Source organism: Pongo abelii, chromosome 1 (assembly GCF_028885655.2).
Source record: "Pongo abelii isolate AG06213 chromosome 1, NHGRI_mPonAbe1-v2.0_pri, whole genome shotgun sequence".
NCBI classification, from domain to species: domain Eukaryota; kingdom Metazoa; phylum Chordata; class Mammalia; order Primates; family Hominidae; genus Pongo; species Pongo abelii.
In genome coordinates, this window is record NC_071985.2 from 163,849,515 (window position 1) to 163,875,836 (window position 26,322).

The 26,322-nt window shown below is 37.4% G+C and overlaps 1 protein-coding gene and 1 long non-coding RNA gene across 2 annotated transcripts in view; one reads left to right on the forward strand and one right to left on the reverse strand.

Annotated features, from left to right (window-relative positions):
* Positions 1-26,322, reverse strand: part of LRRC7 (leucine rich repeat containing 7) — a 1,078,250-nt gene that overhangs the window by 862,602 nt on the left and 189,326 nt on the right. The window lies entirely within an intron of this gene.
* The window catches only part of LOC129050658 (uncharacterized), a 39,751-nt gene continuing 19,452 nt past the window's right edge, over positions 6,024-26,322 (forward strand). Inside the window, exons 1-3 of the long non-coding RNA XR_008514347.1 lie at positions 6,024-6,310; positions 7,318-7,413; positions 14,752-14,791. This is a non-coding gene — a long non-coding RNA (uncharacterized LOC129050658). The remainder of the gene's footprint in view (positions 6,311-7,317; positions 7,414-14,751; positions 14,792-26,322) is intronic.

Sequence of the window (26,322 nt, forward strand, 5' to 3'; positions counted from 1 at the left end):
TGTCGACCAGGCTGGTCTCAAACTCCTGACTTCAAGTGATCCACCCACCTCAGCCTCCCAAAGTGCTGGCAGGGTTATTATTCTACTAAAACCCTAACTAGGACAAGACTAAAAAATTGGTCTTCCTAATGAAACTTTCAAAGATTTGAACAAATATCAGTTCGCTGGGCAAATAAATAGGTTGTTGGTGGTGGAAGTAGGAATTGTCTAGGCTAAGAGGATAGCATTGCAAAGGCATGGCACAGAGAACATATAACACAATCATGAGTCACCTAAGGACAGGAATATATTTTGAGAAATGCATCATTGGGCAATTTGGTACTTGTGCAAACATCATAGACTGTACTTACACAAACCTACATGGTATAGCCTGCTACACACCTATGCTATATAGTATAGCTTATTGCTCCTAGACTACAAACCTGTAGTCTAGGAAGTATTTGTGTATCTCAACATAGCTAAGCATAGAAAAGGTACAGTAAAATTGTGGTACAAAAGATTTAAAAAATGGTATACTTGTATGGGGCACATACATGACTGGAGCTTGCAGGACTGGAAATCTCTCTGTGTAAGTCAGTGAGTGAACTGTAAATGAATGTGAAGGCCTAGGACATTACTTAATGTATACTACTGCGGACTTTGTAAACACTGTTTACTTTAGACTTTGCTAAATTTATTTAAAATGTTTTTTTCTTCAATAAATTAACCTTAGCTTACTGTAACTTTTCACTTTATAAACTTTTTAATTTTTTAAACTTCTTAACTCTTTTGTATAACACTAAGCTTAAAATACAAACATTGTATGGCTGTACAAAATAATTTTTCTTTATATTCTTATTCTATAAGCTTTTTCCTATTTTAAAAATTGTTTATTTATTTTTTAAACTTAAAAAAAAACTAAGGCACAAACACACACATTTGTCTAGGCCTACACAATGTCAGGATCATCAATATCACTGCCTTCCACCTCCATATCTTATCCCACTGGAAGGTCATCAGGAACAATAACACACATGGAGCTGTCATCTCCTATGATAATAATACTTTCTTCTGGAATACCTCCTGAAGGACCTGCCTGAGGCTGTTTTGCAGTTAACTTTTTTTTTAATAAGTAGAAGGATCATAGTAAAATAATGATAAAGAGTATAGTACAGTAAATACATAAACAAGTAACATAGTCATTTATTATCATTACCCAGTATTATATACTGAAGATAATTGTATGTGCCATGCGCTATACTTTTATATGATTGGCAGTGCAGTAAGTTCATTTACACTAGCATCACCACAAGCACATGAGTGATGCGTTGCTCTATAACATTAGGATGGCTATGGTGCCGTTAGGTGGTAGGAATTTTTCAGCTCTATTTTAATCTTATGGCACCACCATCATATATAGGGTCTTCCATTTATTGAAACATCATTGTGAGCCACATGACTGTATATTTAATGAACTAAGCTGAATATGGTTGGACTACAAAAGGTGGAGTGTGAGTTGCTTTTAATGAAATTGGAACTGTATACAGGAGAAACACTGTATTCTATGTAGCTATGGATTTAAGACATTTGTCCAAAGGCAGGTTTGCCAGATTAAGCAAATAAAAATATAAGATTACCAGTTTAATTTGAATTTGAGATAAAAAACAAAAATTTTTTTAGTACAAGTATGTGTCATATAACACTTGCAATATATGGGGCATACTTATACTGAAAAAGTATTCATTGTTTATTTGAAATTCAAATTTAACTGGGTGCTCTGTATTTTATCTTGCAACTTTTCCTGTATTTTACCTTCACAACATTTCCTAAGGGAAATGGCAAAACACTGAAGGCTTGAAAATGTTGAAGTAATATGATGAGAAATTAGAGAGAAAGAAAACTAGTCATGCAGCAAAAGGCAAATATCTCTTTCCAAGTGTTCAAGTTTCTTAAGGGCCCCTTTTCAATATGGTCTCATCATAAAACCAATAATAATAAAAACCTGCTATATTTTGCAACACATGGTACTACTGTAAATACAGCCTGATGAAGATAAATTGCAGTCTCAATAATACAGCAAACAAGGCTGAGTTTAACAAAAAATAGGAATTTGGATTATCTCTCTTGGCATTCATGTTCTGCAGAGAAAAAGGCAATGCACAAAAGTGACTGACAACAATTTCACTTGCAAAACTGAGCACACTTATTTGGGCTCCTTTGAAATCTAACTTCCACACCTCCCCAGTCTTCTACAAAACCTGTGTTTATTGTGCCTGACTTTTCAGAACGCCATGACTTCTGCTGAGTTCATAGTCATCTCTGACTCACAGCAAGGTGTTTCAAGTGGACTGACACTGCAATTACTAAAACATGATCCATCAAGGGAAAAACAGCATCCCATGCTACCTGCAAAAGAAATGGGCACATTGCCAGTGAGCAGAAACTGTTCTCCTTATTTAATATGCATTTTCTCAACACAGATTCTTATTTTTCATTATGACTCCACGTGTTTCCTAAATATCTCTGTGCTCCTTTGCTGTAAACTTTTCCTTGGGAGTTCTCTCATATAGCAATTGTTAGAGTTCTAATTGCAACTCTCTAGGACTCAGTAATGGTCAAATTGGAATGAGTTGCTCTCACCTATCGATCGGTCAGTTTATGGGCTTGCAACTGTGTGAGTACACGTATCACTAGGAAACCAGGCTCTCCACAGGAGTTCAATAATCATGAGTGGTTGGGGCAATGTTAAAATAAAAGAGAAAAGGCTAAGGATAAAGTTTGAAAAAGCATTTGACTTTTATTTTCCCTCCACAGAACAAGAAATGTGGCTCCAGTACAAATAGGTATTTTAAAACACCTTTCTACCCCAAATTTTTAACATGCGCTATTGCCAATGTTCAATCTGTCCATTCAGTCCTAGCCTCAATATTACAAAAATGAAACTGAGGTATAGAAAATCTGACCTGAGTAAGTGGCTAAAATCACTACCTTTTGGGCCAAGGCAAGACCTTACTAAGTGAAATAGCATTCAGTAAACCAATATCTACTCTGGCTAATGTTTGATGAATGCTTACTATGTGCCAAAACTGTTATCAACACTTTAATTATAACTATTTAATACTCATAATAATCCTATAAGGTAGGTACTATTATTCTTACTGTTTTACAAATGAGATAATTGAAATATAGAGAGCCATTGTCACATGGCTTGAGAGTAGCAGACTGAATATTCAACCCAGGCAATTTTACTCCAAACTGCACTTTTAACTATTATACTACTCTTATTCTGGGGGTGAAATGCCATTTAATAGCGGAGAAAATTGTGTGGCCTACAAAATATGAATGTAGAATAGTGTGGGTTGCTTTGCCTTGGTAAGATGTTCAAGTCTAGCAGCTTTCTCAGTTTTGTGTTGCTGTTTCATGATTCTAGGTAACTTTACAAGGATTCATGCTACATAAAGAATAGTATGTGTGATTGTAAACAATACTTGCTCAAAGCAACGATCACCTCTGTGCTTTGATTTAATCTATTTCCATTCATTTTTTCATTGAACACTCATGCATGGAGTGCCTACTGGATGAAGTGCACAACTTTGGTTATCAAGACATTGTTTCTGAACAGAAGAAGTGCACAGCATACGCATATTCTCACTCATAGGTGGGAATTGAACAATGAGAACACATGGACACAGGAAGGGGAACATCACACTTCAGGGACTGTTGTGGGTTGGGGGGAGGGGGGAGGGATAACATTGGGAGATATACCTAATGCTAGATGACGAGTTGGTGGGTGCAGTGCACCAGCATGGCACATGTATACATATGTAACTAACTGCACATTGGGCACATGTACCATAAAACCTAAAGTATAATAATAATAATAATAATCATTACAATAAAAGAAAAAAATAATAATAAAAAAAAATAAATAAAAAAAAAAAAAAAAAAAAAAAAAAAAAAAAGAATATAGAGATATGCAAGAAAACAATTATGATAGTAATCACATTGGCAATGAAAGCTACCCAGTTGTGTGCTAACTTTTAATGCTCCATAGAATATGTAACTCTGTGTCCCTCAAATTTCCAGCCCTGCTCTTTCACCCACCTGGCCACTCAACTGTTCTGCCTCCTTTGAAACATCTCCAAAGATTCCCAGAAATAGCCAGTGCATGGTTCTTCTAGTACATAAACTGATATATCAGCTGCAGGGACTTTATCGTAGACACATTGATAAAGCAAGCCACAGGAAGAGAGGAATAACATGGTCCTGTTCTTATAAAATTGCTGGTGGGAACTTCACTGTGGTTACTGTTGATGTTGTTCCTAAGCCACTCTGCTTTTCTGTGCCAGAGTGGGGTAGGAAAATTGCCCCTGCTTTGGTCTTAGTTGAGTTTAATCAATATGGTGTCTGAAACAGAGCCATCGATGCCCAGGGTCTCACAGACTTTCAGAAAAACAGTCTCCAGCCATGACTTTCACTCTTCTCTCTAAAAAGTCAACAACCTATTCAAGGAATTAGGCAGGGAAATATGCTCCATTATTTTCCATTTCTGTTTATCTCTCAAGAGCTTGAAATAACCAGTGAAACAAAAACACAACATTTCCTTCTCCTTTAGCCAAAAAACTAAAAGTCTCATCCAAAATATGCAAATTGTGTCCATCAACCCACTAATAATGCACAGAGCCTGACTTAGGTACAACATCCTGCTACACATAGAACATGGTAAGTGCTATAACGGAGAAATGAACAGTGGTTGAACTCTGGGAGTCATAGAAAGCTTTCTTGAGGTAGTAACTCATAGGCTCAATCTTCAAAAATGAGCAAGAGTTCATTGTTCAACAAAGAGACATTATGGCATGTTGGACAAAGGGAATCAGAAATGCGAAAGGTTGCATGTGTGAAGAAGCTTGGAGTTCTTGGGTGATTGTGGGAAGCATAATATGCTTGGGGCACAAGTTGTGTGACAATGTGTGTATGTGGGAGGCAGCTTGGGAAAGTGAGACTAGAAGAAAAGAATGAGACCAAATTCAGAGTGACAACTATTCTGAGATATTTTCAGTCAAAATTTTTCCAACTGGCTCTCAGTAAAGCTAAATTTCCATCTATCTTTATTCCTAACACACTCTTTAATTCTGTTTAGGGAAGAGGAGAAGAACGATTAAAAGGAGTGTACACTGCAGATGCACAATAAATGCCAACATATTTAATTGATCAGGAACTAGAAGGGCAAACTGAATAATGCAATACAATCTGGGAAGTTTTGTCTTAAGCAGAGTCTTTTCACAGTTTTAAACATGATGATCTTATCACTTGCCTTAGTCAAGTTTCGGTGTTCATTACTTGTTTTTATTTAGACTGAAATAGTGGCCTATGATCCCACAACAAATACACAGTTGAGACTGAGATTACTATTTGGGAGATTTTTGTCATCCACTAATCTGATTTACATTAGGAGAGCTTATTCCTAAACCCTCCATGCTTTTATCCCCATCCCTCATTTTTCCCAGCAAGTTTGTAGGAAAAGCAAGTAGAGCCTTCAGTCTGTGATTTTGTATCAAGTGGAGCTCACCTAGTCCAATAGTTCTAAATGTGAGGGATTCCATTTCTTTCTGACCTCTTTTCCTCAGGCCAGTATGTTGCTGATAAAGAGTAAGGGAGTTCTGGTCGGGCGTGGTGGCTCACGCCTGTAATCCCAGCACTTCGGGAGGCCGAGGCAGGCGGATCACGAGGTCAGGAGATTGAAACTATCCTGGCTGACACGGTGAAACCCCGTTTCTACTAAAAATACAAAAAAATTAGTCGGGCGTGGTGGTGGGCACCTGTAGTCCCAGCTACTCGGGAGGCTGAGGCAGGAGAATGGCGTGAACCCAGGAGGCGGAGCTTGCAGTGAGCCCAGATGGCGCCACTGCACTCCAGCCTGGGCTACAGAGTAAGGGAGTTCTCTGAAAATTTAAATTTCCCCCTGTTTGTTTATTCAGAGATCTAAACTAGAGTGCAGGAACAATTAGGAATTCCACTGTTACCACACATCTAAGCCATGTTCTCCATGCTGTTACCTTCTCATACTCATAGTTTGATCTCTTTCTGCCTAGCTCTCATGTCTGTCTCTAGATTGCTTCAAATCGTAAGAGAAAAGGAATATCATTTATTGCCTCTTGCGAAGTAAATACTCCTGTATTTAACTGATGGGATGAACCAATGATGTCATTTAACAGTTTGTTTGTTGGTGATCTCTACTGCTCAAATCTCATTTACATACACATTTACTCCTTTGAGCTTCACGATAATCCCATGGAATTGGCAAGGCAAAGGCATTATTGACATTTTACAGGTAAGATTCTTTCTCAAATGATGGAGTAGCTCTCTCAGCCTATTTAGCTCTCCGAACTCGGTGAAGTCCTGGATTCACAGGCCACAATAATAATACAGTAGTAGGATTCTAATATTGGAATTATGGGGACATTGGCATGAAAAAGGGTGGCCTTATGTCTTTGCTCTGGCCCTTCCTCATTAGATTCTTAGGTCAATTACTTCAGCTCTTTGGGCACAAGTCTCCTATTCTGTAACATCGAGATAACAATCACTATCTCTCAGAGTTGTGTAGATTAAATAAGAAAACATATAAATGGCACTACCCCTCTAACATCATTATTGTTTAGTAACAAATGTCAATGGGAAGTACAGTCTGCAAATGAAGGAAAATGGAGATTCAGATATTTATTCCAATGCCTTGCCATGGCCCTCAAATTCAGATTCCTAGAAACAAATTTTTACTTACACCCATATGTGCTTGCATTTCAAGGATTTATTAGTTCTGATCATCTGCTATTAATGCCAAAAAGCTGCTTGAGCTTGGTTGCTTTACAGTCTCTCGTTATAGCTTTGTAAGGTTAGGAAAATAATCCCTGAAATATCATTGTGGGGCTATATTTATAAATCGTCACAGGTGTTGCTGGACCACTGTGAGCACTCAAATTTATTTTTGTAGTCATGCTCACTTTAATGTAACTTTGGGTCTTTCATTTGGTCAATTAATGACTGCAGTAAAATAATGTGGAAAATCACATAACACCAATATTCCAATAAAATAATTTGTTAATGTTTAATGTAACAGTAACATTGCTTTAGAAAATATCTAGCAAATGTATTGAACATACATATCCACACCTTCTTCCCAAGAAGGGATTTTGTTGTTCATTGTCATGTTAATGAAACAGTTAAGTTAAAACAGGGGGTCAGATTTAGTTTTTCTTTCCGATATATAAAAATAGTCATGTAATTTGCCCCCTGTCATCAAAAGTAAATGTATTAAGGGAATCAATGGTAAACATTTTTCAGTGTTATCTTCAGCTTCGTTCTTGCTTGCTGTCTGAAAGGAGCTGTTGCTGGGGGAGATGTATATCTTCAAGAATGTTCCTACTTTTGACACTTTGGGTAACTTCAAGAACAGGAGCTTTGAAAATCTAAATTACTCATCTCTATTCTGTATGATTATTGCTGTCATTCAGTTGAATGAAATTAAACTTGCCACTTGCATCATCACACAGAACCAAATTATAGAACATGTTTTTAATAATGATATTTCATTTAATTAAAGAGTAAATAGAATTCTGCTTTGCTTCAATTGTTTGATATAAAATATACAACATTGAATAAAAGGGAAAGCATTAAGTTTCTGTGAGAAATTCAGTAAATAAAATTAAAATTGGAAAGAGGCACTACCCTTAGATGCTATTTATGCAACTATTCTTTTCATTTTATTTACCAAAAAGGCTCACCAAAACCTAGAATTTTCCCACTCCTACTGCCTTGCTAAATTTTGGCCTTGTGTTATGTTTTCATGGTGGTGGGGGAATCTTCTTCTGAAATACTTTTGTTTTTGGAGAGAAGGATGAATAATTTCTAACACAGAGAAAACAATCAGGCAGCCTGGGGCAGATCTTCCTCTTGGTTCTCACACTTTTTTCATGGTACTCATTTTTTAAATGTGTAAATTTCACTTGAAAATTGGGATTAGTGGGTTGTCTTGAAAAGAAATAAAATCTGGTCACACTGAACCCACATTTCTGCATGATCAACCTCAGCAGAAGCTGGGACATGTGAACTCCAACTGCCTAAGTCTCCACCAGGCTCTATTGTCTCTCCATGCCTGCCAGACTGCTTTACTCAGTTAAGATGCTGGAATGACTCCTAAAGGCATGTATGTATACATTTGTAAATAAAAAAAATATTAATTTTTAAACAGCAGACGAATGCTTAAAAGGGAGGGAGAGGCAGCCTCCAAGTCTACCTCTGATTACTTTAAAAATGTTCCTAGAATAGGTGTGATCTTAGGCAATTTTCTCATTTGTAAAACCAGATATAATATTTGTAATTCCTATCTTTTGTGGTTTTATGACAATCACTAAGATGCTGCATATAAAACATTTAGCATAATGACTGGTACTCATAGGTGTGCAATAAATGTTAGCTACAAGTGTTCTATGACAGCAAAATAGATGTAGTTTTAAAAATTGATTTTGAGTTTCTCTGAGTAGCAGATGCCCTGTTTCAGGATCTTTGATTTTCAGTTGCACTGTTCCCATTGAATACACTGGGATAATTGCCAGCGGACATGCTGCCTCTGTCATTCTGGGTGAGATCACTTGGTCTTGAGCTTTGCGCAGGGTAATGAGTGTATTAGGAAAAACTGAAGCAAACATGTGGGTGGATATTTCTTGTCAGAGCTTTGATTTGGATTCCTTCAAGAACAACAGAAATATTCATTATATTTTCATTTCTCAAATGCAAAGAATAGCAGAGTTTCAAAAACAGGAGAGTGAGGCACTACCCTAAAGGAAGTTGTTTTAACACATTTAAAGCAGTCTCTAGGAATCAAGGCATCACAGATATTTTCCTCATTATTTCTCCTGCTCATTATTTGGCACCTTTATTTGTTTTGATCCCTTCCTACAGACTTGCCAATGTTAATTTGCTGCAAATGTGATTTTTGGACCAGCAAAGGGTCTGCAGCTCATGCAGAGCATAATAGATCATTAAATAGATTTCTGATTTACTGCCCTTAATATCTTCTTCAGGAACAGCAATAGAAGCTTGTGGTTGGGGGCGGAGGATCTCTGATTACAATCATGGGTAGAGAAATGGTTTCTTCTGATATTTTTCTTTCAGAGAGACTAAGCAAAACTGCCATACAGTTTAACAGTACCCTTCTTAACTCACTGCAGGTTGCCATAGAAACAGGAATCTCACCTCAACATGAAAGGCATTTAGGAAATCTGTTAGGTTTTAACATTAGCATGATCTAAGCATAGTGGTTGCTCACCACTAACAAGTCTAGCATCTCTTTTAGAATATCATTAATACTCATTAAATTTCCCTGCACATGGTTTTGGAGGTCTTCATATCATATTTGATGTTTCTTTTTATTTTTTTGTGAATGACCATCTTATCAGAGAATATGCATTTTGAGAACTATACTTAGCTCATCTAGCACATGAAATAAGACTCACTTTTGCTTACACTGTTATTTTCACATGATCTAGATTTAGATTTTAATAGAGAATAGCATGATTCCAATGGCAATTAAAAAAAAGTGCTAATACTTGGGAAATTTATTTATAAGAAAGAAGAACCAAGTGGGAATTTTTGTTCTGTAAACAAAGTTTAATATAAAATGCCCCTATGGTTACTTGTCTGTGCAGGGTAACTTTTAGGTTAGCTCTCATATATGAGTTTAGTTTTGCCAAGTAATTTAATTTTAGCATTTGTTTTCTAAGACAGTCTACTTAGGAATCTTAAAACACTTAAAAATCTTTTAAGATTATGTTTCTGGCAAAATCAGTTTGACTTTTTGTTTTGTTGAACTATAAAATGTGATTCAAGAGCCACTAATTTGCTTAAAGCAACTATAGTAATGGCTAAATCACCATTTTCTTCTATTTCACAAAAGAAGGAAAATGTAGGTGTACTTTTAGGGAAAAAATGAGCGAAGATCTATAAATTATGACTCAAAGTCTTCCTTTTTTAAAAATGTGAAACAAAAGAAGTCACTTGTTCAGCAGTCAATCTTCTCCAGTTGACTGTGACTTCCCAAATTGATATATTTCTTCCCCTTATTGAAAAATTTTTAGTGGCTCTCAATGCTTATTCCTGGCATAGAGCAAGTGGCAAGTTGTGATGAACACAGACTTTGGAATGAGAAAGCCCAATTTTAATTCTCAACTCCATTGCTTGCCAATTGGGTGAAATTTCACAAGATACTTTAAGTCCCCTGCACCTCTTTTCATCATAAAGTTGTTATAAGAATTAAGTTAGACAATGCATGTGCTGCACTTAGACTTCTGCTATAAGGCACACATACTGGCACGTAATACAACCTCAGCGAATCCAATTACAAGTAGTATTATTATATTAATTTTATAGCTTGGATAATTCGACAGCACTGTTAAGCCAATATTTCTCTTTTTACTAAAATCAAGTCTCTTAGCAGAACAGCCAACCAGGTATAAATTGGGCTGCTTGTAGTTCTCCTTCTTCTTGCGCTTGTTGTTTACCTTTGGAAAAAGTGGATTAGTAATAAAATGTCCAAAATCCAGAGAATAGATAAGAGAATAAAATATTTAGAAAAAGCACAAACTGGAAACTTGATTTTTAGGTGGGATATTGAAAAAAACCAACCAACCAGTCATTTCTAGTTGAGAAGAGTCAGAGTATGTCTATAAGCAGTTCGTTCATTGGCTTGTGTAGCTTTCGGACCATAATCAATTAGTGCATAATAAATTATTTATCATGAGCAGATCCAGAGTCCTATAGGATTATTCTAATTTGGTGTTTAATTTCTTTTATGTTGAGGTTTAAAGATAAAACGAAGTATATCCCTTTCCAACCCACCTCGAATCAAAAGGAAATAAAGAAAGTAGTAATCAGATGGAGACAAAAAGTCAGTTTAATTAATGACTTAAATAATTAGCTCTTAAGAATGTTGTTTGGGGTAACAGATTTTAAAAACTGTACCCCATTATTAGGCAAATATAAACACCCAGTCCTGGGCAGCACTGGAAGAGAGCAGCCTTCTCTCCTCAGGGGAAGAGATTACCAGTATAAAACTCACAGCAGGAATGAGAAGAACAGAAAGCACACTCACAGCAGGCAGGTGGCTTCCAAGGACAAAGAAAGGAGAGAGCAACTGAGATGTCTAAGGCCAGTACCTGCTCTGGCCAACAGCAGACAGCAGCATGTATTCTTTGGAGACAAGCAAATACAAAACTAAAGAAGCTATAAGAGAAGGGTCAAGCCATGCATTCTCAGCTTATTTCCCTAAGTACCAATCAGATAAAGAGGTAGTAAGAGAGGCCAGTAAGTCTTAATCCAATGGATGGTAGTCTACCTTAGTGTGAAATAAGTGTGCTGGTTTGCTAGGGTTATCATGACAAAATACCCGACTGGGTGGCGTAAACAAAAGTAATATATTTTGTCACAGTTCTGGAAGCTAGAAGTACAAGATCAAGGTATTGGCAGGTTTTGTTTCTTCTGTGGCCTGTCTCTTTGGCTTGCGGATGGCCACCTTGTCCTTTGTCCTAATGTAGTCCTGGTGTTTCTTCTGTGTGTTTGCACACCCCCAGTCACTCTCTTTCTCTCTCTTTCTGTGCATGTTCAAATTTTCTCTAATAAGGACACCAGTCAGATCGCATTAGGGCCCACTCTATCGGTCTCACTTAACTTAATCCCCCCTTGAAAGGCCCTATCTTTAAATACAGTCACATTTTAAGATACCAGAGGTTAGGGCTTCACTATATAATTTTTGAGGGGATACAGTTTAGCTCATAACAATAAGTTCACCTTAACAGCACAGTAATACCTATAGATTTTTCATTGCAATTAACACTTTGCTAACTTACTTATTTATTTTCATTTTTTCATTTTAAAAAATCTTGCCTCTTAGCTTTTTCAGGAGTTAAGGTGCCTTCACAATGAGGATCAAACCTGCAGCTTACAGCTTATAGACTCAATGATGTATGCAAGCAAAATGGGGACTTGCCAAGTCTACCTTAAAATGGCCATTTGCCATACGGTTACTTGATAGACCCATTAAATTCCAGTAAATTCAAAATGTTCCAATGTGGCCAATCATTCCAGCAATGCCAATAAAAATGAAATGTGATGTTCCCCACCCTGTGTCCAGGTGTTCTCATTGTGCAATTCCCACCTATGAGTGAGAACATGCGGTGTTTGGTTTTCTGTCCTTGTGATAGTTTGCTCAGAATGATGGATTCCAGCTTCATCCATGTTAAAAAAAATTATTTTTTTAAATTATAAGAATTACATTTTATTAAAGATTTGTTTTGTTATAGTTCTATGTGATGTGGGATTCTAAAGTCCCATAAAATTTTTCTTCTGGAGAACAGCTTGTTTTAATAAAGCTGAACATTGTTAGAGAGTAAGAATAAAGATAAAGCCTGTTACCTTTGGCACAAATAACTATGAATGAAAAGTAATTAAGTGAAGCTATGAAGAAAAATCATTTGTTCTTTTACAGCATCTTTGTATGGAGACATCAAGAACTTCATAAATGCTCATTAGTTATGTGATGCACTGCACCTTGAAAATTCCCTCTTGTCTTAGTGCATTTTGTGCTACTATATCAGAAGAGACAGACTGGATAATTTACAAAGAAGAGAGATTTCTTACAGTTCTGGAGGCTGGAAGTCCAAGGTGGAGGGACCCACACTGGCAAAAGTTTTTTATGCTGTGTCATCCCACAGCAGAAGGCAGAAGTACAAGAGAGCTCAAGAGAGCAAGGGGTGGGGGGTTATCTTGTTTTTACAACAAACCTACTCCAGTGATAATCACATAAATCCATTCATGAGGGCAGATTCCTCATGAATCTTATCACCTTTGAAAGGCCCCGCCCTCAAAACTGTTGCATTGGGGATTAAGCTTCCAATTCATGAACTTTGGAGGACATATTCAAACCATAGTGCCCTGTATTCACATTTAAAATCTTCGGATCTTGCAACCAGACTGTGGAACAAGGAGAATGACATAGAAGCTTTTTCAAGGATATTTAGATCCATGTGTAGGCACCTATGTTCTGCTCACCCTTTGAATATGCTACATAAATTGGGAAGAATTAGGACCAGGTCTTCCCCAGACTTCTGGATCATACTTCAATGCATAGTTAGATAATAGGGAAAAATGAATTAAGAAAAAAAATTCAGCCCCTGTGGTTTTGTGTAAAATTACTGATAGGCCTGGGATGGTGGCTCACGCCTGTAACCTCAGCACTTTGGGAGGCCGAGGCGGGTGGAACAACTGAGGTCAGGAGTTCAAGACCAGCCTGGCTAACACGATGATGCCCTATCTCTACTAATAATACAAAAAATTAGCCAGGTGTGGTAGTGGGCGTGTGTAATCCCAGCTACTCGGTAGGCTGAGGCAGGAGAATTTCTTGAACCCAGGAGGTGGAGGTTGCAGTGAGCCGAGGCTGTGCCATTGCAATCCAGCCTGGACAACAAGAGTGCAACTCTGTTCCAAAAAAAAAAAAAATTACTGATATTAATATTAAGAACTAAGATTAATTGAATCCTAATTCTATAACAGCACTGCTAAAACATTTGAAATTTCATTATTTTAAGCTGCTCTTGCACATAACTACCATGGCACTCTGCAAAGGGCTGACAAAAAGCTAAAACATGGAATGAAACATGGTGTCTGGCCCCATGGTGCTTATAGTCACTGGAAAAGTAGATATTAACAACTATATAACAGCTATAGTACTTGCTCATTAAGTCAAAGTTAGTTATTGAAGAGAAGCACAGCAAGCAAAGGCTCACTATGTCTGGATAATCAAGGAAAGCTTCACGGAGAAGAAGATAGTTAGCATGGATGGTGAAGGATGAGAATTTTACAGCAAAATATTTTCTAAAAGATTGAGGCAGAACATAAGAGAAGGACTGCTTAGTAGAAATATATATGATGAAATATAATGAGTGGAATGTTGGAGGTGAAAAAACAGGGTTTTTTTTTTTTTTGAGACAGAGTCTCGCTCTGTCGCCCAGGCTGGAGTGCAGTGGCGCAATCTCGGCTCACTGCAAGCTCCACCTCCCGGGTTCACGCCATTCTCCTGCCTCAGCCTCCGGAGTAGCTGGGACTACAGGCGCCCGCCACCACGCCCGGCTAATTTCTTTTGTATTTTTAGTAGAGATGGGGTTTCACCATGTTAACCAGGATGGTCTCAATCTCCTGACCTCGTGATCCGCCTGCCTCGGCCTCCCAAAGTGCTAGGATTACAGACATGAGCTACCATGCCCGGCCGGAAAAAACAGTTTGATGTTAGATAATGGAGGGATTTGATAAAGTTTTTGAGAAATGGGAGAAATAACATATGATTTTTGCAACTGGAAGACGTCTGCAAGCATGAGGAGAGTGGCATGTGGATAGGAAAGCAAGTGGTGAACAACTTTTCCTGTGAAAGCATCTACTTGCCAATCTTAGATTTTTCAAGGGCAGCCTGAACATTATGTCCTTTCCCAAGCTAATTTATTTTTATGTACCCAAGAGCTTTGAACATGTAGTCACTTGAATGTAACATCCTCACACATTCCCTCTCCCTTTGAACAGCATAATGTAATCATAACAGGAAAAATTCTAATTTATTTCACCAACAAAAAAATCTAAATTCTTCCTAGTGTATTCTGTTAACATTTATATGCACTTACCTTAAGTTTGTGCTATCTGTTAACTTTAGCATCTTGTCTTCTGTTGTCTTGCCAGACTGTGAACAAGATGCCACCCCCAAATGATGTAGTCAATGGTAAGTAAGCCTTCTTGCCTCTACTTTATAAAATCTTCTCTCTTTTACCTTTGTTTGAATACTATTATTGACATCTCTTGTTTCATCATGCTGGTCATTACATCTTTGACCCATATGCCATTAAAAGTGCAGCCAAGAGTTGGCTCAAAGCCGTTCTCAGATGTTTGAGAGAACTCAGAAATGATCTCAATCAGATTGAGTGGCATCACAGAGGCTTTTCCTCCACTTATTGGCCTAATGAACCTGAGTAGGGATTTTAGCTTCATCCTAGGAATTCTTTCTTTTGAACAAATTCATGATGTTTGTTGATTACTGTTGCTGAAGTAAATTAAAGTACCTGAGTTTTTTATTTTTAATTTCAACTTTAATTTTAGATACAAGGGGTGTATGTGCAGGTTTGCCACATGGGTATATCACACCAAGGTAGTGAGCACAGTACCCAATTGGTAGTTTTTCAACCCATATCATCCCTGCCTCCCGCCTCTAGTAGTCTGTAGTGTCTATCGTTCCTGTTAACATCCATGTGTGCTCAATGTTTAGCTCTCACTTATAAGTGAGAACATGCAGTATTTGGTTTTCTGTTCCTTTTTTAATTCACTTAGGATATGGCCTGCAGCTCCATCTATGTTGCTGCAAAGGACATGATTTCATTCTTTTCTTATGGTTGTGTAGTACTCTATAATATATACTAATATGTGCCACATTTTCTTTATCCAATTCCCCATTGATGGGTACCTAGTCTTTGCTATTGTGAATAGTGTGACAAGAAACTTAGGAGCAGGCATCTGTTTGGTGTAACAATCTATTTTCCTTTGGGTATATACCCAGTAATGAGATTGCTGCGTTACGTTATTTGAGAAATCTCCAAATTGCTTTCCACGGTGGCTGAACTAATTTACATTCCCACTAACAATGTATAAGTGTTCTCTTTTTTCCACATCCTCACCAGCATCTGTTGTTTTTTACTTTTTAATAATAACCATTCTGACTGGTATGAGATGGTATCTCATTGTGGTTGATTTGCATTTCTCTGTTGATTAGTGATAATAAGCATTAGACCCTTACCTTTCACCATTTACAAAAATTAACTCAAGATGAATTAAAAATGTAAACATAAGACCTCAAACTATAAAAATCCTAAAAGAAAACCTAGAAAACACCCTCCTCAACACTGGGCTTGGCAAAGAATCTTTGGCTAAGTCCTCAAAAGCAACTGCAACAAAAACAAAAATTGACAAGTGGGGCCAACTAAAGATGTTCTGTACAGCAAAAGAAATTATCAACACAATAAACAGCCTACAGAAAAGCTGAAAATATTTACAAACTATGCATCTGACAAATGTCTAATATCCAGAATCTATAAGGAACTTAAATCAACAAGCAAAAAATAAATAACCTTGGCTGGGTGCGTTGGCTCACACCTGTAATCCCAGCACTTTGGGAGGCCGAGGCGGGCGGATCAAGAGGTCAGGAGATTGAGACCATCCTGGCCAACATAGTGAAACCCTGTCTCTACTAAAAATATAAAAATTAGCTGGGCCTGGTGGCACATGCCTGTAATCCCAGTTACTCGGGAGGCTGAGGCAGGAGAATAGATTGAACTAGGGAGTCAGAGGTTGCAGTGAGCTGAGATTGCACCACTGCACTCCAGCCTGGTGACAGAGCGAGACTCCATCTCAAAATAATAATAATAATAATAATAATAATAATAATAATAATACACCTGTAATCCCAGCACTTTGGGAGGCTGAGGCAGGCAGATCACGAGGTCAGGAGATCAAGACCATTCTGGCTAACACGTGAAACCCCGTCTCTACTAAAAATACAAAAAATTAGCCGGGCGTGGTGGCGGGTGCCTGTAGTCCCAGCTACTCGGGAGGCTGAGGTAGGAGAATGGCGTGAACCTGGGAGGCAGAGCTTGCAGTGAGCCGAGATCACACCACTGCACTCCAGCCTGGGCAACAGAGTGAGATGCTGTCTCAAAAAAAAATAATAATAATAAAAAAAAATTTAAAAATGGGCAAAGGACATGAACCAACACTTTTCAAAAGAAGACATTCAAACAGCTTACACACATGAGAAAACATTGTGTTTTTTACATGTATTGACAAATCATAATTTTTGATTGATCTTTATCCAATGATGGCATTAAAATATGTGGAATTCTTAGTGTATTGCCTCTGGTATACCAAAATACGTAACTGACATCTGTCTCACTGGTATCTGAAACTTAACATGTCCCAACACAACTTCTCCTGTTGCTTCCAACCGCTGTCTTCTCCATTTCATTAAATGGAACCACTATTCACCTACTTGACCAAAACTTACACTTAGGAATCATTCTATGCTCCTTTTTTTCCCCTATACTTTAAATGCAATCTGTCACCAAGTCAAGTCAGTTTTATTCTTAAAATATGTTTTAAATTTAACCTCTTGCTACCACCTTCATTGCTACTTGCCAAGTAAAAACAACCTGGATTGCTTCGGAATCCTTCCAGTTAATGTCTCTGCTTTTAATCTTGTTCCCTCCATTTATTCTCAATACAGAAGCAAAGGAATTCAGCTTTTAAACATGTAAATCAGATCATATTCTGATTGCTCAAAATCTCCCAATGCTCCAATACCTTCCTGTTGCAGTCAGAAAAATATATCAGCTTCATTCCATGGTGCACATCTAGGGCCCATCACCCGCTCCCAAATATCTGGGCAAACTAATTAGGAAGCTCAGCTGCTCTCTCCTTTGATGCAGGTAAAAGATTCAAATCAAGATCTGTGCCCCAGCTCCAAGCCTAACCACAATTTAAAACTCCAAGCCAGTCTCCTTTTCTTGTTCTGTGAAGCCATCTGTGGGCCAGCTTGGGAAGTCTACCTTGCTCTCTCAAAAAAACCTTATTATATAAGTAATAAATCTATTCATATTCTCTTGGTGTGTGTGCATGTGTGTGTGTGTGTGTTCACCATTGGTCTTGACATCCAAAGCAAATTTGGGTGTGGATTCATCCTGCTTTTGTACAATAACTATCTAACAATGAAGGAATGAATAAATGATTCTTTCTGTGTGCTTTGTCTTCTAAAACTATTCCAAAATAAACTGTTCTCTAATCTATTATTTTTTAACATGTTCTTTGTATGTTTGTTCTCTTGTATGCCCTATGAAGGTTCTATTAATATCTGTACATCCATCTATGTATCTATGTATGTATGTATGTATGTATGTATGTATGTATGTATGTATCTATCTATCTATCTATCTATCTATCTATCTATCTATCTCTATCTTCTCTCTTTCCTCATCAACCTGGAGTTATCATACTTGCCTCATTTACTTTTGGTGCTGTGTATAACTTTCACTCCAATTTCTTCATAATTAAAATTAATTGGAGGACCCCCCATAATTTCTGCTTAAATGTTTAGAGTTTGGGGCTTATTACTTCTTCTGCGAGTTTTTTTTACATCATTTATCACCAAGTATTACCACTCCTGGATATTTTGAATGGAGAGAGAACCTTCTTTCCTATTTATCAACCTGCTTGCTATTAAGAACAATTTGTCTGTTCTAATGGGAATTTGATCTCCTTGTATTTATCTCTGTCAAATTTTCCAGCTTTTGAAATAAATTTCAACTACTATCATATTATGGTCAGAAAACACAATGTTTCTTTCTTTATTACAGTATCTGTTTACATAAACTATATCACTTTCCTTGGGGATTACTTCACATTTTTGATAATACTGACCAACATATGAGCATAGATATTCAAATCTGGATTCTGTAATCCCATTCATGTACAAATCATACCTAAATGTGTAGTTCCTCTGATCACTTGTTTATTTCTAAACCTAAAGCCCAGAAGTAGGTAGATTTACTTCATGTTTCATGCTCTAAGTTGTACACAGAGCAAGTACTATGCTCTCTAGGCAATCTTCTCTCTCTTGCATTTCTGGTCCAAGCCTAATGTTCATTCTTGTCTTATAATAGCTGTGGCATTTCTCCTGATATTTTATGTCTTTCTAAAAGGAACATATGAAAAACTACTCCTCTCTTTGGTTTGGTGATTAGTGCTTTTCCGTCATTTCAGGACCCATTTGCTATCACAAGGCCTTCCCTTTTCCTGTGGTTAATAATCTATAAGAGTATTTCTAACAATCTAGAATATTATGACTAGATGAAATAGTCTGTTTGTCAGGAGCATCGTTCTCATTAGGTCATGTGCACTCAACGCATGTAACTTGCTTACATTACGTGGTTAACTCACTTACATTCTCTGAGTAATACTTCAGAGCTCTTCACAAGAAAGAATGCCTGGTGGCCATTCTAGTACACTGAAATGATCTCAAGAGATGACATATATCATTAATAAGAACCCTAAACATAATCTCTTATCAAAACTTTTTTTCTTCAATTTTTTTGTGGTTAGAGACTGATCAGAGAGGGGCCTGCTGGGCTGATCAGGCAAAGCTTTATCCTGAGGCTGGATCATGACCGAAGTCCTCTGCTTCATCAGTCTAGAAACACACTCTGATTGATGCCCTCTGAAGTGAGGAAGCTAAGACTTCTACTCACAAGAGACTGAGAAAAATGTTTTTCTGTTAATAAATAAAATGAGATAAAACTCACCAAAGGAGCAGAATATTTGATTTACACATTCTGTTCTTCTGAGAACAGCCATATGAGAAACTATGACCGCAAGGGGTATTGTTAAGGCCAGTATAATAGACCTTTAATACTGTGATAAACACCTCCACTGTTGGGTCAAACATGCCAAGTGAGTTTCAGGCCTTCCCTTGGAAAGTGGTGGAATGCAGACCACTTTCTCTCTGTTAACATATTCTTTCATGAGACAATAGCTTAAAAATAATAGCTACCTTCTATTAAGTTTCTACAATGTTATTAATGTCTTAATATAATAACAGTTAACACTTTCAAATACCTACTATACTGCAGGCATAAGGAACTCGCTTATCTTCACAACAACCTTATGAAGTAGGTACTTTTTACAATCTGCATTTTTAAAGATACACTGAGAAATGAGTACTCTTCACAGAAGAATGTATAAAATGTGAATAATGACAAAATGAACACCTAAGTATTCACTATCCCTCTTAAGAAATAAAACACACATCACCTTCCTCTCCTGTCCCATCTTACTGAACCATTATTTTGAATGTGTTAATAACTTCTTTCTTCCCTAAGGCTTTCTTTTTTTTTTACTTTATCCTGAATATCAATATAGGATTTCATGTTTTCTGTGAATTGCTGATATCTTCTCCCATTTTCTGGCTTTTTTCTGTTCACTGTATCCTTCATAATTAATTTTAATGCAGTCAAATTTATCAATTTTTCTCTTTGTGATTTACAGCCTATGTTTCTTGTTGAAAAAAGTTCTACTCATTTTTGAGTTTATAATGATGATATTCCATATTGCTTTCAAAAGGCTTTATAGTTTTGACTTTCACCCCCTGGAAATGATTTTTATGAATGATGTGACATATAGAAAATCATTTACATTTTACAGACGAAAAAAATGACACAAGGTGATTAATTGCCTCGCTCAAGGTTCACAGATGGTAAATCATAGAGCTTGAAATTGAACCCAGGCAGTCTCGCTCTGGATGCTGCCTCCTCAGGTGTAACTACAGCAACTATACAGATGCAGTAATGGATATTGAGGGAAATGAAGTGACTTGTCTAAAGTAACACAATCAGTAAGAGCTACCTACAGAGAATATGCAAAATTCAACATGCTTTATACCAGAGTTCATACATTTTCCTTACTATGGCCCATCTTCCTGGCACCACATCCTGGTCTTATGATTCTGTTTCTACAAAGTCTCCTTTCTCTTTGCTTTGGGGAACCATTTTACTCTTTAGTTACTTTTGCAGAGAGCTGGTTTTAGCCATATTCTTTCTACGTAACTGGTTTAACCCACAAAGTAAAATTTTCTCTCTTAATTCTGAATTCATCTGATGTCATGTTTCTCTGAATTTATCACAGTCTTATTTCTTAGTCTGAATTTATATGTAATTTTTACCTCTTAGAGTCCCATCTGCTGACCTTCCAATATTGTACATTCAAATGCTATTTATAGCAGATCATCTTACGCTCAGCTTCTTGTTACCTCTTTTTCAATGATTGCAATTAACACTTCAAGGATTTCTTTGATGTCGCTCCTTTCCTCCTCCTTGGGCTCATCTTTTACTGCTTCTTCCATTTAATTCACACTCAGCTAGTTCTATACAAGTCAAAGATAATAGCTGACTCTTCCCTGCCATGCCTTGCTAGGACAGAGATAAAGGTAAACTTTTTGATAAAAGTTGTCCACTGTTTCTTACTCTTAAAGATGAATTATAAATGCTCAGTTTTGTGGTTAGTTTGGCTTTCAATGAAGCAAACTTAAGTCATTTCTGGAGTTTTTGAAGGTCTGTGATTCAGCCTAAATTAGCTCTAAGTACAATTGTCATGCATACAAATTACTCTTTTGGTTTTGCTAATACATCTCTCCCTGCTCAAAATGCCATTTGTCCTATGGTCACCTACTGAAATTCTGCTCATAATTTATTTTTTATTTTTTTTTACTTTATTTATTTATTTATTATTATTATACTTTAGGTTTTAGGGTACATGTGCACAATGTGCAGGTTAGTTACATATGTATACATGTGCCATGCTGGTGCACTGCACCCACTAACTCGTTATCTAGCATTACGTATATCTCCCAGTGCTATCCCTCCCCCCTCCCCCCACCCCACAACAGTCCCCAGAGTGTGATTTTCCCCTTCCTGTGTCCATGTGTTCTCATTGTTCAATTCCCACCTATGAGTGAGAATATGCGGTGTTTGGTTTTTTGTTCTTGTGATAGTTTACTGAGAATGATGATTTCCAATTTCATCCACGTCCCTGCAAAGGACATGAACTCATTATTTTTTATGGCTGCATAGTATTCCATGGTGTATATGTGCCACATTTTCTTAATCCAGTCTATCATTGTTGGACATTTGGGTTGGTTCCAAGTCTTTGCTGTTGTGAATAATGCCACAATAAACATACGTGTGCATGTGTCTTTATAGAAGCATGATTTATAGTCCTTTGGGTACATACCCAGTAATGGGATGGCTGGGTCAAATGGAATTTCTAGTTCTAGATCCCTGAGGAATCGCCACATTGACTTCCACAAGGGTTGAACTAGTTTACAGTCCCACCAACGGTGTAAAAGTGTTCCTATTTCTCCACATCCTCTCCAGCACCTGTTGTTTCCTGACTTTTTAATGATCGCCATTCTAACTGGTGTGAGATGGTATCTCATTGTGGTTTTGATTTGCATTTCTCTGATGGCCAGTGATGGTGAGCATTTTTTCATGTGTCTTTTGGCTGCATGCATGTCTTCTTCTGAGAAGTGTGTTCATATCCTTCGCCCACTTTTTGATGGGGTTGTTTGTTTTTTTCTTGTAAATTTGTTGGAGTTCATTGTAGATTCTGGATATTAGCCCTTTGTCAGATGAGTAAGTTGTGAAAATTTTCTCCCATTTTGTAGGTTGCCTGTTCACTCTGATGGTAGTTTCTTTTGCTGTGCAGAAGCTCTTGAGTTTAATTAGATCCCATTTGTAAATTTTGGCTTTTGTTGCCATTGCTTTTGGTGTTTTAGACACGAAGTCCTTGCCCATGCCTATGTCCTGAACGGTAATGCTTAGGTTTTCTTCTAGGGTTTTTATGGTTTTAGGTCTAACGTTTAAGTCTTTAATCCATCTTGAATTGATTTTTGTATAAGGTGTAAGGAAGGGATCCAGTTTCAGCTTTCTACATATGGCTAGCCAGTTTTCCCAGCACCATTTATTAAATAGGGAATCCTTTCCCCATTGCTTGTTTTTGTCAGGTTTGTCAAAGATCAGATAGTTGTAGATATGCAGTGTTATTTCTGAGGGCTCTGTTCTGTTCCATTGATCTATATCTCTGTTTTGGTACCAGTACCATGCTGTTTTGGTTACTGTAGCCTTGTAGTATAGTTTGAAGTCAGGTAGCATGATGCCTCCAGCTTTGTTCTTTTGGCTTAGGATTGACTTGGCGATGCAGGCTCTTTTTTGGTTCCATATGAACTTTAAAGTAGTTTTTTCCAATTCTGTGAAGAAAGTCATTGGTAGCTTGATGGCGATGGCATTGAATCTGTAAATTACCTTGGGCAGTATGGCCATTTTCACGATATTGATTCTTCCTACTCATGAGCATGGAATGTTCTTCCATTTCTTTGTATCCTCTTTTATTTCCTTGAGCAGTGGTTTGTAGTTCTCCTTGAAGAGGTCCTTCACATCCCTTGTAAGTTGGATTCCTAGGTATTTTATTCTCTTTGAAGCAATTGTGAATGGGAGTTCACTCAAGATTTGGCTCTCTGTTTGTCTGTTGTTGGTGTATAAGAATGCTTGTGATTTTTGCACATTGATTTTGTATCCTGAGACTTTGCTGAAGTTGCTTATCAGCTTAAGGAGATTTTGGGCTGAGACGATGGGGTTTTCTAGATATACAATCATGTCGTCTGCAAACAGGGACAATTTGACTTCCTCTTTTCCTAATCGAATACCCTTTATTTCCTTCTCCTGCCTAATTGCCCTGGCCAGAACTTCCAACACTATGTTGAATAGAAGTGGTGAGAAAGGGCATCCCTGTCTTGTGCCAGTTTTCAAAGGGAATGCTTCCAGTTTTTGCCCATTCAGTATGATATTGGCTGTGGGTTTGTCATAGATAGCTCTTATTATTTTGAGATACGTCCCATCAATACCTAATTTATTGAGAGTTTTTAGCATGAAGGGTTGTTGAATTTTGTCAAAGGCCTTTTCTGCATCTATTGAGATAATCTTGTGGTTTTTGTCTTTGGTTCTGTTTATATGCTGGATTACATTTATAGATTTGGGTATATTGAACCAGCCTTCTATCCCAGGGATGAAGCCCACTTGATCATGGTGGATAAGCTTTTTGATGTGCTGCTGGATTCAGTTTGCCAGTATTTTATTGAGGATTTTTGCATCAATGTTCATCAAGAGATAAAATTCTCTTTTTTTGTTGTGTCTCTGCCAGGCTTTGGTATCAGGATGATGCTGGCCTCATAAAATGAGTTAGGGAGGATTCCCTCTTTTTCTATTGATTGGAATAGTTTCAGAAGGAATGGTACCAGCTTCTCCTTGTACCTCTGTTTGAACTTGGCTGTGAATCCGTCTGGTCCTGGACTTTTTTTGGTTGGTAAGCTATTAATTATTACCTCAATTTCAGAGCCTGTTATTGGTCTATTCAGAGATTCAACTTCTTCCTGGTTTAGTCTTGGGAAAGTGTATGTGGCGAGGAATTTATCCATTTCTTCTAGATTTTCTAGTTTATTTGCGTAGAGGTGTTTGTAGTATTCTCTGATGGTAGTTTGTATTTCTGTGGGATCGGTGGTGATATCACCTTTATCATTTTTTATTGCATCTATTTGATTCTTCTCTCTTTTTTTCTTTATTAATCTTGCTAGCAGTCTATCAATTTTGTTGATCCTTTCAAAAAACAAGCTCCTGGATTCATTAATTTTTTGAAGGGTTTTTTGTGTCTCTATTTCCTTCAGTTCTGCTCTGATTTTAGTTATTTCTTGCCTTCTGCTAGCTTTTGAATGTGTTTGCTCTTGCTTTTCTAGTTCTTTTAATTGTGATGTTAGGGTGTCTATTTTGGATCTTTCCTGCTTTCTGTTGTGGGCATTTAGTGCTATAAATTTCCCTCTACACACTGCTTTGAATGCATCCCAGAGATTCTGGTATCTTGTGTCTTTGTTCTCGTTGGTTTCAAAGAACGTCTTTATTTCTGCCTTCATTTCGTTATGTACCCAGTAGTCATTCAGGAGCAGGTTGTTCAGTTTCCATGTAGTTGAGCAGTTTTTAGTGAGATTCTTAATCCTGAGTTCTAGCTTGATTGCACTGTGATCTGAGAGATAGTTTGTTACAATTTCTGTTCTTTTACATTTACTGAGGAAACTTTACTTCCAAGTATGTGGTCAATTTTGGAATAGGTGTGGTGTGCTGCTGAAAAAAATGTATATTCTGTTGATTTGGGGTGGAGAGTTCTGTAGATGTCTATTAGGTCTGCTTGGTGCAGAGCTGAGTTCAATTCCTGGGTATCCTTGTTGACTTTCTCTCTCGTTGATCTGTCTAATGTTGACAGTGGGGTGTTAAAGTCTCCCATTATTAATGTGTGGGAGTCTAAGTCTCTTTGTAGGTCACTCAGGACTTGCTTTATGAATCTGGGTGCTCCTGTATTGGGTGCATATATATTTAGGATAGTTAGCTCTTCTTGTTGAATTAATCCCTTTACCATTATGTAATGGCCTTCTTTGTCTCTTTTGATCTTTGTTGGTTTAAAGTCTGTTTTATCAGAGACTAGGATTGCAACCCCTGCCTTTTTTTGTTTTCCATTTGCTTGATAGATCTTCCTCTATCCTTTTATTTTGAGCCTATGTGTGTCTCTGCACATGAGATGGGTTTCCTGAATACAGCACACTGATGGGTCTTGACTCTTTATCCAATTTGCCAGTCTGTGTCTTTTAATTGGAGCATTTAGTCCACTTACATTTAAAGTTAATATTGTTATGTGTGAATTTGATCCTGTCATTACGATGTTAGCTGGCTATTTTGCTCGTTAGTTGATGCAGTCTCTTCCTAGTCTCAATGGTCTTTACATTTTAGCATGATTTTGCAGCGGCTGGTACCGGTTGTTCCTTTCCATGTTTAGCACTTCCTTCAGGAGCTCTTTTAGGGCAGGCCTGGTGGTGACAAAAATCTCTCAGCATTTGCTTGTCTGTAAAGTATTTTATTTCACCTTCACTTATGAAGCTTAGTTTGGCTGGATATGAAATTCTGGGTTGAAAATTCTTTTCTTTAAGAATGTTGAATATCGGCCCCCACTCTCTTCTGGCTTGTAGAGTTTCTGCCGAGAGATCCGCTGTTAGTCTGATGGGCTTCCCTTTGAGGGTAACCTGACCTTTCTCTCTGGCTGCCCTTAACATTTTTTCCTTCATTTCAACTTTGGTGAATCTGACAATTATGTGTCTTGGAGTTGCTCTTCTCAAGGAGTATCTTTGTGGTGTTCTCTGTATTTCCTGAATCTGAATGTTGGCCTGCCTTGCTAGATTGGGGAAGTTCTCCTGGATAATATCATGCAGAGTGTTTTCCAGCTTGGTTCCATTCTCCCCGTCACTTTCAGGTACACCAATCAGACGTAGATTTGGTCTTTTCACATAGTCCCATATTTCTTGGAGGCTTTGCTCATTTCTTTTTATTCTTTTTTCTCTAAACTTCCCTTCTTGCTTCATTTCATTCATTTCATCTTCCATTGCTGATACCCTTTCTTCCATTTGATCGCATCAGCTCCTGAGGCTTCTGCATTCTTCACGTAGTTCTCGAGCCTTGGTTTTCAGCTCCATCAGCTCCTTTAAGCACTTCTCTGTATTGGTTATTCTAGTTATACATTCTTCTAAATTTTTTTCAAAGTTTTCGACTTCTTTGCCTTTGGTTTGAATAA